The following is a 17,088-nucleotide window of genomic DNA, read 5'->3' as shown; positions in this document are numbered from 1 at the left end:
AGTCCTATAACTAAGGACATACAGATGAAGCCACATGGAGACCGGTAGGAGCGGCAGAGATGCAGAAAGGCTGGTCCCACACCCGCAGGTGGCAGTTAAAAATTTGGAGGGCTATCTCAGCTGTGGAGGTCCCCTCCCCTGAAGGAGTGAGGGGTTCCAGCCTCACACCAGGCTCCCTAGCCCAGGGTTTCAGTGAGGAAAGGAGAAGTCCCCACAACTTTTGGCTGTGAAAACCAGTGGAGATTATGGCTGAGAGAGATGGAGGGCAGCTAGAGTCCCAGGTGCTCCTCTTAAAAGGCCCGTGCACAAACTTACTGACTGATGGACTCTCTTGCTCTGAGCTCCAGTGTTGAGGTAGCAACTCGAAAACTGCCAGGGACATACAGGGAGGAACTGAATTGTCTAGCTTCATGGTGAGGGCTGGAGCGGCAGCTTTCTCCCAGACAGAAGTGCTGGTAGAAGGCACTGCTCCTTTGTTGAGACCTTCCATCTCCTACCATGCTGATTTAGGCGAGTGCCATATATGAGTATCTATCAACTTAGCTGACACTGTTTGCCCTGCCCTAGTGATTCCCTGAGAACCCCACCCCATCCAACTCTCAGGCCTACTGAAGCAACTCCCAGTGGCTTCCGTATACACATAGCTTGTCTTGGCTTGTGCTACGGACTTTCCTAAAATCTCTCAAAGGTTCACAAACCCCAAACAAGCAGCATCTAGCCTCACTGTGACCCATAACTCTAGTGCAGCCCAAAGCCTGTCACTAGTGGCCGAGGACTTTGTTCATAGCTTAGCCCCTCCTAGGCATCTCCGAGCCCCATGCGGACAGTGGCCATCTGTGGATTGCTTTGTGGCTCATGCCAGGTGGCCCCAGGCAGGGCACAAGCTGCAGCCAAAGAGAAGACTGGGCAGGCATCAGAGCCCTGCTAAAGAAATCTTGCTCTGTAGAGTCAGCCCCTGCACAGCAGCTCCTCACCAATCAGCCTGAGGGTCAATCCCTCCCACCGATGTGCCAACAGCAACCAAGACTCAACTACAACAGAAGGGCACACACAATCCACACAAGGGACACATCTGGAGCACCCGGCTCAGATGACAAGGGAAACTGCACCACTGGGCCCCACAGAACACCTACTATACAAGGCCACTCTATTAATACTGGGAGACATAGCACCTCTACCTAGTACACAGAAACAAACACAGGGAGGCAGCCAAAAAGGGGAAACAAAGAAATGAAAGAACAGGAGACAGCAAAGCTCCAGAAAAAAAACAAAACAAAATGGAGACAAGCAATCTACCAGATGCAGAGATCAAAACACTGGTTATAAAGATGCTCAATGATCTCAGTGAGAACTTCAACAAATAGATAGGAAACATAAAAATGGAGATAGAAAACATAAAAAAGAATCAATCAAAAATGAAGAATAGAATAACTGAAATGAAGAATACATTGGAGGGAATCAACAGTAGATTAGATGAAGCAGAGGGTCGAATTAGTGATTTAGAAGATAAGGTAGCAGAAAACACCCAATTAGAACAGCAAAAAGAAAAAAAAGAATCCAAAGAAATGAGGATAGTTTAAGGGGCTTCTGGGACAACATCAAGCATGCCAACATTAGCAACATAGGGATACCAAAAAAACAGAAAGAACAAGTAATTGAAAATCTGTTTGAAGAAATAATGATGGAAAACTTTCTTAACCTGGTAAAGGAAATAGACATACAACCCCAGGAAACATAGAGAGTCCCAAACAAAATGAACCCAAACAGGCTCACATCACATGACACATCATATTGAAAATGCCAAAGGTGAAAGACAAAGAGAGAATCTTAACAGCAGCAAGAGAAAAAGCAGTTAGTTACCTACAAGGGAGCTCCCATAAGACTGTCAGGTGATTTATCAACAGAAACTTTGCAGGCTGGAAGGGACTGGCATGGAATATTCAAAATGATGAAAAGAAGGATCTACAACCAAGATTACTCTACCCAGCAAAGCTATCATTTAGAATCGAAGGACAGATAAAAAGCTTCCCAGACAAGAAAAAGCTAAAGGAATTCACCATCATTAAACCAGTATTATAAAAAATGTTAAAGAGACTTCTTTAAGAAGAAAAAATACGAATACTAAAATGGCAACAACTATATATCTATCAACAATTACTTTAAATGCGAGTGGATTAATTGCTCCAATCAAAAGACATGGTGGCTGAAGGGATAAAAAACAAGACCCTTACATAAGCTGCCTACACTTCACACTGAAGACACTCAGACTGAAAGTAAAGGGATGGAAAAAGACATTTCATGAAAATGGAAACAAAAAGAAAGCTGGCGTAGCAATACTTACACCAGACTTTACAACAAAAGCTATAATAAGAGATAAAGAAGGATCCAGCAATCCCACTTCTGAGTATTTATCCAAAGAAACCCAAAACACTACTTCAAAGGGACATGTGCATTATGCTCATTACAACATTATTTACAACAGCCAAGATATGGAGGCAACCTGGTTGTCCATCAATGGATGAATGGATAAAGAAGAGGTGGTACATATATACAATGGAATACTACTCAGCCACAAAAAATAATGAAATCTTGCCATCTGCAACAACATGGATGGATCTAGAGAATATTGTGTTGAGTGGAGTAAGTCAGACAGAGAAAGGCAAATGCTATGATTTCACTTACATGTGGAATGTAAAGATCAAAACAAAACAGAAACAAACTCATAGATACGAGAACAAACTGATCGTTGCCAGATGGGAAGGGGGTTGGGGGACAAGTGAAAAAGGGAAAGGGATTAAGAAGTACAAATCGGTAGTTGCAAAACCGTCAAGGATATATAGGGTATAGCATAAGGAATATAGTCAATAATAACGTAATAAATATGTATGGGTCAGATGGGTACTAGATTATCGGGCTGATCACTTTGTAAGTTATACAAATGTCTAATCACTATATTGTACACCTGAAACTAGTATAATATTGCATATTAACTGTAATTGAAAAATAAAAAAATATTTAAAAAATATCAATGTGAAAGTTCAGGAGAGGAGCACTTGGTTAAGTGGTGACAAAATGCATAGGAGCAAAGAGAAAGCAACATAGCTGGAGCATGAGAACATCTGCTTGGAGAGTTTCCTTAGTTAAGATCTTAGGTAGAACTTGCTGATGGAGATAGTTCCAAAACTGCAGCCTAGGAAGATTATGGTGCTTCTCAATTCACAGTTCCAGAATTATTAAAGAGACAGATTGAGCATTCTTTGGAGATGCTGGACACTGCAATGAAGTTTTCTTTTTCCTAGAATTTAAATCATGCCTGTGAAAACAAGTATGATAAAACATGGACAAATTTCCTTCCGTCCTTCCTTTTTTCCTTCCTTCCTTCCTTCCTTCCTTCCTTCCTTCCTTCCTTCCTTCCCTCCCTCCCTCCCTCCCTCCCTCCCTCCCTCCCTCCCTCCCTCCCTCCCTCCCTTCCTCTCTCTCTCTCTCTTTCTCTCTTTTTTTTTTTGGTAAAAGAACCTTCTCATCCTGATAAATCATGTAATTTTCCTGGAAAGGGCATAAATTCTTAGTTTTAAAATTCCAAATGTCATGCTAATCAAACTGTGAAATTTAAACTTTCTTCTGGTGGTGGTGGGAAAAACTGCATTGGTAAACTCTATCACTTTTAAATGGTAAAGACAGACTAACAAATGTAATAATTAAGTATGGATGGATGAATTCAGTTATCTTCCATTAAATCCTACAACTAATACAATATTTAAGTTTTAAAAACAAAGCCTTTAGTAGTAAAAAAAATTTTAGGCCAAAGGACAAATTTTCCTTTAATTTCAACCATACACTATCTGGTACATGAGATATTCACCAAACGTTTGAAAAATTAAACAAACCACTTATAAAAAAGCTGTAAGTAAGTTTCTTGATGAGAATATAATATAAATATTAGGAAAAGCAACAAAGGAACAAGACAAACAAATAAAGAAACAAAAACTCATAGACACAGGCAATAGTTCAGTGGTTACCAGAGGGTAAGGGGGAGAGGGGGAATAGTAGAAGAGAGTCAAAGGGAGTCAAATATATGGTGATGGAAGGAGAGCTGACTTTGGGTGGGGAGCACACAATGATATATAGATGATGTATTACAGAATTGTACACCACAAACGTATGTAACTTGCCTAACCATTGTCAGTCCAATAAACTTGAATTTTAAAAACACTAAGAAAAGACTAATAAAACGCTATTCATATTATTTTCTTTCATTTTTACAAAGTTTAATAACACTCTTTTCAAAGAAACTAACTATAAATGTGCATATAACCCAATTACTAAAATGCAGGCCTGAGTCTCAATTATCCACTTTGTGTATTACAGCGGTTACACTTGTAATGCCTAGATGGTTCGACATGCCACGCCACAGCATTTCTGGGCTATATGGGTCCCGCAATATTTGGTACTTCTCTGTGAATCTAAACGAAACTTTAAAAGAAACTAAAGAACACTATAATTAAGTTAAATCTGGTGGGGTGAACACCACCACCACCACCAACCACACAGACTTCACAGCCAGATCCAAACTACTTTTTAATTATGGGCAGCTTGGGGTGAGTTCTACAACTCCATTACAATCAATTAAGATCAATTGCATTTCTTCTTCACATTTATTTACTTCCAAATATTCTGACTGCTAAAGTTTCAATCATCTATTTCCAAAGTTAATTTTTTTAAAATTCTAAAGTCTTCTAATGTCACTAATGTGACTTACTGTGAAAAACTATTCTGCTAAAGTAAAAACACCTAAGTAGTAAATTTATTAAAGATAGTACCATAAATTCTGAGTGCCATACTATGAAAAATATGATTGCTATTATGCATGGATTTGATACCTGGGATGTTTATCAAAACAACTCTTTCAATTTGGTAATTCGACTTAACTTCCATTTATTCATAGGTTCCTGTGAACCATCTTCTTGCCACTAAATTCACAAAGTTTGATAAGCTTCACTTTTTTCTTCCTTTTGAAGAAAAAGGAGTTCCACAATCACCAAGCTTCTTTCTATCTCTGTTGCTTCTATTTTTGTAATAAAACAAAACAGCAATAAATTAAAAATGGTACGTACTAAAATCAAGCACAAACACAGGAACTGCACCATTAGTTGTGCTTTTTAAATGTTACTTTAAAATGTTTTCCATTATTATTAATATAGTTCCTTAATGAAAAAAATACAGTGCTTATCACTGCCTCGGGTAAACAAGTGCAATAGTAACTCCAGTTCTTATTGCACTTAGAGTTTGCAATATACAAGACATTTTAGTAATTTCTAAAAGGAAAACAAAATTTTGATGGGGACATAATTGGAGAATGAAGTGATCATAAAATACTGCTGAATCAATGTCACCTGCTCTCAGACCGTTGTTAGTTACCTAACAGCCGTGGCAGTATGCTATGTTGCTTCATCTCATGAAACCGTTTTCAAACACTCTTTGTATGACACAATTCAAGAACAGCATCTAATCCACCCATCTAATCCACCCAACTTTGAGTTATTTTCCTTAAAGTTAGATCACTCTCTTCAAAATAGTAAGACTCACTGATGCCACCTGTAGTGACTGGACTCCACCTGAGATATGCAAAGATGAGCTCACTGAAGCCAATGCTAATTGCACTAAATATTAAACCATTTTGAGAAAAAGCCCTAATTTTCATTGGTAAGTTTTAAAAAAGGGAATTTTTAAAGAGAGGTGTCACAGTGCATAGAGTACAACATCCTTGTATGAATTTTAATGTATATAATCATATATATTCTTTAGGCTACAGAAAGAATGGTATTAGGTAAAAGTGACTCATACTGGTTCAAGGAGATCATGCTTTTTCTTTTTTTAAGGTGCCATTATTAATTTCACCTGGGAAATGGAAGGTATTACATTCTCCTCCAAAATTCACAAGTGTCATCAAGGGAAGTGAAAGTCCGAGGAGGATCCTTTATGATGCTAAACGCTGGGTATCAACATCCTATCGACCCAGTACTCCACAGATGACATTTTGGGAAATACTGCTCTACACTAAAACACGAACTGTCGTCTGACTTAATTATTTAGTAAACGCTATCACAGTAAAAATTAAGGTATATTACTCATAAAGGGTAGGAAATGCATTCTGAGTCAAAAGTGAAAAATATTAATCTTAAGAATTTTAGGACATAATACACATGATGCTTTTTTATCTACAATGACTCCCTCTGGAATTACCCCAAATCAAATAACAGTCACTCTGGTGGGCAATAAAGAGACGACAGACGCAAGTCTCACCTAAAGTAACTGAGCTCAACAAGAACTGGAATCCCTGATATTTGGCAGGAGGTTAACAATCTGTAATATATTTATATAAATCAATGAGGAATGTGGCCGGCTGCCTATAACCCCTACACGTGCAAAACAAAAGAGCCAGACAGGTCTGAACATTTGAGCATAAACACTGGAAAATAACTTCAACTGTAGGAGGCCTTGTGTTGACCAATATCTTAAGGCTTTTTAAAACTTTATTAGTTTTTTGTTGTTGCTATTCAGTAAACTGACAAAAAGTACCATTTCAATGACTGCATGACTGCAGTTCCATAAGAGAAACATAATCACACTGTGCTGAACATGAACAAAATAGCTCAAATGACTTTTTAGAGGAAATGAAAACTACCATTCAATATTTATCTATCAGAGCTTGGCTGAATGTGACCCAAGTGAATGTTCAAAAAGTAGAAGTGAAAAGTAGTTCTCAGCACTTACGGAGTCTAGGAATCCAGTTTAGCTGTGCAAACTGCAATCCAAAAAAGGCAGGTAGGTCGTTATCATTTCACAATGAAGTCAGCCAAGCTCCTCAATACCTCATAAAGTAAGTTCTCTCACTGTCTCTGCTGTTCTGACCCCCCAGCTGCAGGGCAGGGAGCACGCGTTGCCGTCCGGCACAGCACACAGCTTTCCAGTTGTCCCAGTGATGTAATTATCTCCTTTAACAAACTATGTCTATAAATTAACTGCATCGTACCCCTGTAATTCGTAGGACTGCTCCAGGTTCATGTTCTCCATTTAACTTGCTATTCTGGATCTGCTGCCCACGCAAGTTGTCTTTATCTAATGGATGAGATTATCCACCGGAGGGCTTGCGATTTCCAGATTGTAATTTACAAAGACCTCCCAAACAACATGCTTTGTAAACAAAAGCCCTGCCTTTCGATTGGGGTTATAATAAATGGGAAATCTGCATTATTTGCTCTGATTAAACTTTAACCTGTCACAAGAAGTTCTATGAGGATTTCTTTTCCTGTCACTTTTATTTTTCCATACTCTTGAATGTTTGGACATCAAATAATTCAAGAGCTGTGAGAAGTCTGGCACAACTGCCTAAGGGCACTCAACAAAATTTTATTTGAACTACAACCATTCTTTGGAATTGAGCAAAAAAAACTGTTTTAATCTCTAATCTCTTCCTCTGTAGTCCATGAAGCACATTCTATAGTTCGCATGCACCAAATTTATGTTCACACATCGCACCAGCCCTACAGTACTGTATACAGGCCAGGGTGTTCCTTCTCCTTTTGCTCATTAAATATGGACTGGGCGTGCACTTATTCTCAATCAGCACTGGATGGTACAACTCCAGAAGTATTTCCCACCAACAATAATGAACATGTTGCAAGAAGGAAACTGCCGTTTCAGCAGCATCAATAAACATTTATCAGTACTGACCATGAGCACATACTATACTTGCTTTTAAAGAGTCCAGTAGATCTAAGATGGCTATTGTTTTTGAGAGCTTCGCTATCTAGTTGGAAGAGAGAACACTGACATGTAAAACTATAAGTAATGGTATATGGATATGCATTAATTCCAAATCAATCCTATAGACAGTGTGTGAAACTTTATATATCACCTCAGGGTCAATTCACTCTATATCCTTTTACAGGATACACCTGTGGTGTCTGCCTTTCCAATCTCCATTACCTCTTCTGCATACCATATTCTCATTTTTTGTTGAGGAACCACTCCTACCCCCATACTAAGGCAATATGGTTTTGGGGGCCTGGGCACAGGATGGCATGTAACCTGCCTTGGACAGACAGCGACAATGATTGATTCAGGGATGAACAGGACCATGACAACCAGTCCCAGGAATTTTACTAGAACATCTGGGAGAGGAGAACTCTCTTTATTCTGGAATTACCTAACCTGTAGCTGCTGAGGGCATTTTTGCCACCACTTTAGTGAGCCTACCATGATGAACACAGCCAACACCAAACAGAGCCAGAGGAGAGAGGTGATAACTCAAAGATTCCGGGTGATACTGTTTAAGCACCTGGACCCACCTGGGCCTGACTTACCTACCCCTGCTTTTATTAGTTATGTGAGCCAGTAACGTCGCCGTCGTGCCTACCCAGTTTGAGTTGGGTTTTATTATTTACCAAAACACCAAAAAAAAAAAAAATCCTCAGACAGCTACCCAAATTTTGAAATGATTCAATGACTTTGAAACATCAATATCTAACCTCAAGTACATTTTATAATATTATACAAAATGAATTAAGCTCAAGCACATAAGCAGTAGTAGTTTTCTCTAGGTGACTATACCAGTTCTCTGACTTGCTGAGAGGCTATTCACCTTAAATACTTCCTCCATGAGCCTGTCCATTGGGCAAAAGTAACTGACAGCAGCAGAGCAGACTAATCTCTTCCCCAAATCCACGAGGCTTCTTTCTAGGATTCCTATTTGAAGTTCCTGGTCAGACCACGGAGACATTTCGTCCAGAAAAAGTAAAGAAAGGAAGAAGACAGACAGACAAGCTCATCGCAAACAGTAATATGGAACCGAGAATAGGAAAGGACTCAGTGGGTAAAAGTAAGTAAGGAGGCAAAAAAGAAGTATTTTAAAATAATACAAAGATACAGAATTTAATTAGTTTAAAGGCTGAGTCCGATGCTCAGAAGCACATTCTCCTGAGCCCTCAATGAAACAACCCCTCTCCTGCTAGCTGTTGCTGAAAAGTGGAAATGCACAGGAATGCCGTAGCAACAGCAACTCTCAAGCAGGGACCCACTTGTGTTCATACTGTTATACTTAAGGCTACCACAACCGGACAAGGGAAACCGGACAAAGTCAACGACTTTTCTTTATGAAATCATTTTATGCCTATCGCCTTAAAGAGAGTGTTCGTAAGAAAGTTTCATAGTTCACCTTCTTTCAGTTCATCTTTCAAGTTTCTACTCATGTAGTTTGAGCATCTATCTTCATGCATCTGGTGATGAGTATCTATGAGTTAAGATCTTTGCACCCAGTAACTAAAAAATGTTTTACGAATTGAATGGGAATCCCCTAAGCTGGGCAAGTTTACAAGATGTGACTTGCACTACAGTAAATATTTAAAATTGAGCAAACAGTAAAACTTGTGTATATGGAAACACACCGCCACCATACGATCAGCACAAAACTGGTATCATATTAGCTAGGCCCCAAAAAGCCTCTTGGGGTGTCATAATGGGCATATGGGATGCATGTGTACTGCTCTGCTCCTATTCAAGATGAATTCCTTAAGTGGGTATTAGATAATAGAACTCAAACTTCTTTCATAGTCATACAGCAAAGCACTAGAGTCACTCTTACATTATCAAACACAATTCTTCGAACTGCTAATGCATTTTATCTGAATGAAAGGCAGAGAGAAGAATGAGTTAGTACATCACTCTGTTACGCTAACTATATGCTATTATAGGAAGAAGGAAACAGCCAAATCAGATGAAGAAATCACAAAAACATGATTGCTCTCTTATAGGAAGAGAATGGTAGCAGGGGCCAAATATTCAGTAAGTGAATTCTGAGTCACTCTGTGGATCTCTGTCTCCCCAAAGTCAAGAGCAAGAAAGGAAACACAGGCAGCTATACAATGATGAGTTGATACTTTTGCTGAGTCAACCTCCAGTACAAAATAGTTGTGCAAGTTCAAAAAGAACATCAAAGTCAACTCAAGGAAAGGAAGAAACATGCCAACTGAGAAAATTAGGGACCATTATGTCTTGATTAGAATAAGCGCTATTTACCAACCCCAGCTACAGCCAGGGATGAGGCACTGCTCTTACCTGTTGAGGTCTCTACCTAAACATGATTACCTTAGTTTTAGCCTTTTCCTGTACAATAGTTAGCTTCAGTCAGCCACTGCACAAACATAAATATGTTGGTCAAAACGAGGACATGACAGAAGTGAATGGAATGAGAGCAAAAAACCTGTGGCATTTGGTGTGAGGGAGTGGTTGGGGGTCCACATGTCCTAAAACCCACTGGCAGGTTAGAGATTACAGATGTGCAAACAAGATAGCCATAAACTGGAAGTGCTGCTCCATAATTTTGCTTACTCTTTTCTTTTAATTCTCCATGGCACCCAACGCTGTCTAACATACACTAGGTATTCAATAAATGTTTATTGAATGAATGACATTTTTAAAAATTATAACTCAAGGAAAAGTCAGAAGCAAAGTGAAAGAGAGGACCTTTAGAGAGATCATTAGGAAAGCATGGTACTCTGACTAAGCCAAATCTCCTACCTGATGTTAAATGAGGACTCACACACTAATATATTGCATTAATGTGAACTAACACTTGTTAGTTTGCTCGCTATCTACTAGCTACCTCTATATATTTTGATGTTTTGAGTCCTCACAACTACTCTGAGATGTTACTCATTTTAAAGATGAAGAAACAGATGTACGTACACAAATGTTCGTTAACTGATGAATGGATAAACCGAACGTGGTATATCCATATAATGGAAGGTTATTGGCAATTAAAAGGAACGCAGTACAGATGCATGCTATGACGTGGATAAACCTTGAAAAAAATTATGCTAAGTAAAAAGAACCAGTTACAAAAGGCCACATATGGCATGATTTCTTTTATTTGAAATGTCCAGAATAGGCAGATCCACAGAGACAGGGATTGATTGTCTAGGGCTGGAGATAGTCAGAGGAGAAGAGGAGAGGGAGGAATGGAGAATGACTGCTAATGGATACTGGGTATCTTTATAGGGCGAGAAAACGTTCTAACATTAGATCATGATGATGTTACACAAGTCAGTAAAAATACTAAAAACCACTGAACTGCACACTTATACAGGTGAATTTAATGGGATGTAAAGTATACCTCAATAAAGCTGTTTAAAAATAAGAAGAGGAAAGAAATAGCCATAGAGAGGTTTCGTACTTTGCCTAAGGCACAGGGAGAGTAAGTGGTGCAGATGTGAAGTTGGGCTATCTGGTTCCACAGCTGAATTTCCTAATCCCTGTGCTATCCTGCCTCTGTATGTAGCACAGCATTTGGGGCAGAGACCTCTGTGGCAGACGAGACACACTGCTGATGGGCATTGTGGGAATGCCAGTTCCCAAATGTCTTTGGTAAGCTTGGACATGCTTTATATGCTGGGCTGAAATAATAAGTGTTGAAAATCACAGGAAAAAACAAAATAAAGCTCAAGACTGTTGATCTCCTAAACCTGCTTATATTTTCCCCTTGACTAGTTAGAAAAATAACATGCTTCAATTCACCCAACAGAGCTTAAAAAGCTATTCTGATCTCAAAAATATATGAGTGAAATGATATTTTTGAAAGCAAAATGGAGAGCTCTGGCTTGAGTCAAAATGAATACAGGAACATTCTGGACAACTTACAACATTCAATTCTGTCTCCATTCCTGACCTGTAAAGGCCCTCTTCTCCAGCTTTGGGCCTCTCTTGAGGAAAAATGATGAAATCAGCCCAAACTAGGCAACCATCTGTGATGAAGACTGTCTGCTGGGTCTTAGGAAAAAAACCAAGCAACTTTTACCTATATCATAAGCAAAAGTCTTTCATAATTATACCTCTACTTGGTGAGTAAATTTCTCCAGCACTAATTCAGTCAGATACTTACTCTTAGGTTCTTATCTAATAAAACCACCACTGAAATTAGTTCCTCTTAAGGAAACATATATGAGCATAAACATATGAGAAAATGTTAAAACTACAGTAAGAGAAAAGAAACATAAATGAAGATATCAGGGATATACTACTTGAGACCCTCAAATTGGATAACAAAACTTTTAAATGATATAACAGAACAGCATATATGACGGGTTGTGAAAATGGGCCTACATCATTGTGGGAGTACAAATTGGTGGAGGAAAAAAAAATCCTTCCTGGAGAAGAACTTGGCCAAAATACAGAAGGTGTCCAAAAAATGCATACACATTTTAGGAAAGGAAAAAACTGTATTAAAATTGTAATATTCAATATATACCGATAACAAAAGTCATGTATATACTTTTTTTTGGCACCCGTGTATGTGTGTGTGTGTGTGTGTGTGTGTGTGTGTTTCACACCACATAGTTTTTAAAATGATACAGATTCATATTTATTGAACATAGAATGATGGAAATGCATTCATAATATATTATTAAAAGAAAACACAGGATTCAAACGAGTACGTACAGTAAGATTCCACACACAAAATGGTAGAAAGATAAACTAAGATGGTAAGAGTAATTATTGCTGCTGGGTGATGAGATAATGGAATTGTGGTCTCTGCTATTTGTTTATCTGAACTTTCTACAATGACAGTTTATCAATTTTTAATAAGAAAAAGAAATCACCGTTTAAAAAACAAGAATTATAAAAGCTTATTTTCTCATTCAAGTTTACTCCCTTCCACCCCTCATATACTTTTCTTCAATCTGCTCCTCTGAGTTATCGAGAAAATCCTGATTAATGATTCTAAAAAGGTGTTTTTTAAAATTAAATATGTTAACAACTTAAGTCCTTAATGCTGTTCTAGGAGAAAATAATATGCATGCATTACTGTCTCTTTAAAGGTATGTGATTTTTATGGAGTAACTCCATAACAAAGAATGTGGGAAAAATAAAATTACTTTTCTGATATCTGGCTAATTGTCAGGTCAAAAAATAACAGAAGTAAAAGAGAAACAACAGCTCACAAAGTCTTCAAATTAATGTTCACCATACAAGCCAAGGAAAAATCCTGCATGATAGAATTATGGAATTTTTATAAGTATGGGGAGCTTTAGAAATTATCTGGTTCTGTACAGCTGTTTTACAAATTAGGAAACACAGGCCAAGACAGTGCTCAATGACAATTAAATAAAGGAGTAAGACACCTAGATCTCATGACTAAAAATTTTGTGCCCTTTCTAATATAATAAGGTATAAGCAACTAAAATAACAAAAGCATGGTTTTAAAAAAAGGTCATTATGAAAATTAACATCTAACATCTTACATTTTAAAATGAGATTTATTGTAGCAAAATTTCCAGGAGCTACTGTGGTAAATATTGAGAAAAATTCTATAAATATTTTAAGAATACCATCAGGAAACTATTAAAAGATAAGAAAATAGCACACAGTTGGAAAAGTTAGAAGAACTGGTATCTCTATCATCGTCTAAGCCTAAGGATCTGAAAGTAAGTAGTTTTGTTCGGATGTAAAAATCTGTAAATACTACTTATGATTTTTAATATGTCAATTTTATTTTAGAGTTTTTATCTTTGTTCTAGGAATATTTCAGATAATAAACTAATTCATGGTGTTAAGAGCAATTGAAAATTAAAGGAAGTAAGAATTTGTAAATGTAGCTGCATCTGTATCTCCTCCAAGGCAGAATTTTTCTTTTGCAAAGAACCAAAGGAACAACTTATACTGGGAATCTGTTAACTAGGTGATCCACATAAGTGAATATTTTACATCCTGATTCTTACCCATCTTAAGCCCTCAAACTATTTTTAAAACTTAAAAGTTTTTCAAACAAAAACAAACACACAGATATAATCGACAGAATGCTGGTAACCAGAGGGGGAGAGAGTCGGGGAGAATGAAGGTCAACAGGATCAAATATATGGTAATGGAAGGAATCTAGACATTGGGTGGGGAGCACACAAAATATACAGATGTTGAATTATATTTTTGTGCACCTGAAAATGATATAATGTTATTAACCAATGTCACTGCAATATATTTAATTTAAAAAATTAAAGTTTTTAATGGAATTCTTTGTAGCATGCATTGAACATTTTCTTGACTTTTTAAGCACAATATACTGATGATGTTCTACTGATGGATGATTCCTGATCATTATTTTTAATCATTAAATTATAATCATTTAATTCGGGACCATTATTATGACCCTTTATTTGCATGCTTTCTAGACACATGAACATGAGGCAAGGTAATCCACATTGAGACAAATTATAAATCAAACTGTAGAAAAGCAAAGAAAGAATCTTGAAAGCAGCAAGAGATAAGCAAGTCATCACTTATGAGGGAAACTCAAGACTGACAGCTGACTTCTCATCAGAAACCATGGAGGGCAGAAGGCACTGGGATGACAAATTTAAAGTGCTGAAAGAAAAAAATGTTAACCAACAATTCTATGTCCAGAAAAGTGATCCTTCAAAAATAAAGGAGAAATTAAGACATTCCCAGATAAACAAAAGCTGAAGGAGTTTGTTGCCAGTATACCTGCCCTAGAAGAAATGCTAAAGAGAGTTCTTCAGGTTGAAATGAAAGGACACTAGACAGTAACTCAAAGCCATACGAGTATGAAGAAATAAAGAACACCGGCAGAGGTAACTAACTATATAGGTAAGTATAAAAGCCAATATCAGAGTATCTTGGTTTGGAACTCTTTTTTTCCTAATGCGATTAAAAAAACAAATGCATATGACAATAATTATAAATCTATGTTAATGGTTACACAATGTATAAAGATGTAATTTGTGACAATAACAACATAAAGGGGGAGGGACAGAGCTGTACAGGAAAAGTTTTCATAAACTATGGAAGCTAAGTTAGTGGCATTTCAAACTAGATCGGTTATAAGTTTAAGTTATTAATTGTTATGTTATCTCCACTGTAATCACCAAGAAATTCTGTTTTGAAATTATCTTCATATCCTGAGAAATATTTTCTTAAATCCCCTCTCTAAGCTGTCATTTATGAGCCTAGGACCATATCAGACTCATTGAATATATAAACTCATTGAATTCTTTCAATATCTCTATTAAGTGGGTACTAGTATTCTCGTTTTACAGATGAAGAAACTGAGAGTCAGAGGGTAATTTGTCCAGAATGACAGAGCTCATAAGATGCAGAACCAGGATTTTAATTAGAAACCTTCACAGGCTTCTCTGTCTCCTCCATCTGGACCGTCTACATCTAGAGTCTGAGGGTCCTATTCTCTTCTCACCACCACCACCACAACATAAACGACAAAGGATAATGATCTCCTTCATGGCTATGGCTTTAGATAGTACCTGAACATGGTGAATTCCCAATCTGTCTCTCCAAAACAGTTCTCTCCCCAAACTCCATACCCAGTTACTTCTTGGGTGACTTCAACCAATCTTCTAAACACCTTAGTTTCAAAGTATCTAGAACAAAGCTCTCATCTCCTTGGTGAATCACACCATCATCCAATCAATTTTCTAAGTCCAGAAACCTTCAAGTAATCTAGATTCTTCCATTTCCCCATTTGTCCAACCAACCACCAATTCCATCACTTAAGTGTTTCTCCATTCACTTACCACTCCCTGAGTTCAGGTACTTATTGCTCTTGCCTAGATTTCTACAGAGGGCCTTTATCCTGTCTCCCTGCCTTGTGGAGACTTCCTGCACTCACCCCTCACTCTGGTCCGTGAACCTTCTACAGTGTACATCGGATCATAACACTGAACAAATGCATTGAGCCAACAGTTATTAAATATTTGTTATTTTCCAGCATTGTATTGAGTGCTAGGATAGAAAGATCAATGTATAAAATATATTACCTTAAGTTGTTCAGAGTCTAGTGGGAAGGCAGACATAAAAAGATGAATATTAACTAACCTGGAAATGTTGAGGTAGAGATATATACAGGGTATTTTAAGAGTAATAAAAATGGGCTCCTCACCCAAACCTATAGGAAAGGTTTGTAGAGGAAGTGACAATTCAACTGTCTTAGACTATCAGGAGTTACCCAAGCAAGTGACAAATAAAGGGCTCTCAAAACCAAGAGAAAGTATAAGCAAGGGACAGCAAGACGTGCTACTGGGGAGAAACCTTGTATGCCACAAGGAACTTCTATCCTGTGGAAAATGGGTATCTGCTTTTGATTTTTAAATAGGTCACTCTGATGGGCATGGATAAGAGAGGAAAAGTGGCCAGAAGACCGTAAGGATACTTACTGCAGGTAAATAAAGAGGGCCTGTCCTAAGGAATTGGCAGCAAGGACAGAGAGGAGAGTACAGATTCCAGAAATATTTAGGAGGTTGAAGTGGCTTGCTAAGTGTCTGAATGTAGCGAAGGTGGAGGGATAAGGATAAAGGAGAAGTCAAGGATGTCTCATAGGCTTTTGACTTTAGGGACTTGGTGCCACCCCATGTGGTAGAGAGTGTTCCCAGACCTCTGGTTGGTAAAGACCTATAACATTTCCAACAAATTGAGGGCTCTGACAGAGCCAACTAAAGACATAAATACATTCTACCATCTACTATCAATATCATTTCATAAAGAAAACACATTTTCACACCCGAAATGTAAGTAGATTAGCTTTCTGAAAAATTTACCACAGGGTCCTTATTTTTCCAATTTCATCACAGATGATGGAAAATTGGTATCAAGACCTCAGACCAACACTGGGAAGCCCTGAGCTGGAGATATAGGAGAAGACCAGTCAGCAGCAAAACGATGAGTTGAAGACAGGATATATAGTCTCTGCCCTCGCTACCTCTCTAGCCCTATACGGTTATCTACCTCATATACATTACACGTTGTATAGAGCTCAAGAGGTTATGGGAGCCCTAAAGAAGAGGCACTAAAATGTGTCTAGAGGGGAAGTGGCTGGGAAGATGCGTTTCAAAGGATGTTCTGGAATTTGCCAGATAAACAAAGGAAGTTTAGCATGGTTCAGGTGGAAGGAATGGCATGTCCAAAGGTATGTAGATATGCAGGACAATTCACATTTGGGGAATTGCAGATAGTTGGGCATGACTTGGTGATTATCTTGGAAAATGGCAAGAGAAGAGCTGGAAAAAT

General features: G+C 37.9%; 1 protein-coding gene across 8 annotated transcripts in view; it reads right to left on the bottom strand.

Annotated features, from left to right (window-relative positions):
- Positions 1-17,088, bottom strand: part of CDK6 (cyclin dependent kinase 6) — a 226,415-nt gene that overhangs the window by 158,608 nt on the left and 50,719 nt on the right. The window lies entirely within an intron of this gene.

This window comes from Rhinolophus ferrumequinum, chromosome 20 (genome assembly GCF_004115265.2).
Source record: "Rhinolophus ferrumequinum isolate MPI-CBG mRhiFer1 chromosome 20, mRhiFer1_v1.p, whole genome shotgun sequence".
Classification (NCBI taxonomy): Eukaryota; Metazoa; Chordata; class Mammalia; order Chiroptera; family Rhinolophidae; genus Rhinolophus; species Rhinolophus ferrumequinum.
This window is presented reverse-complemented; position numbering and strand designations above follow the sequence as displayed.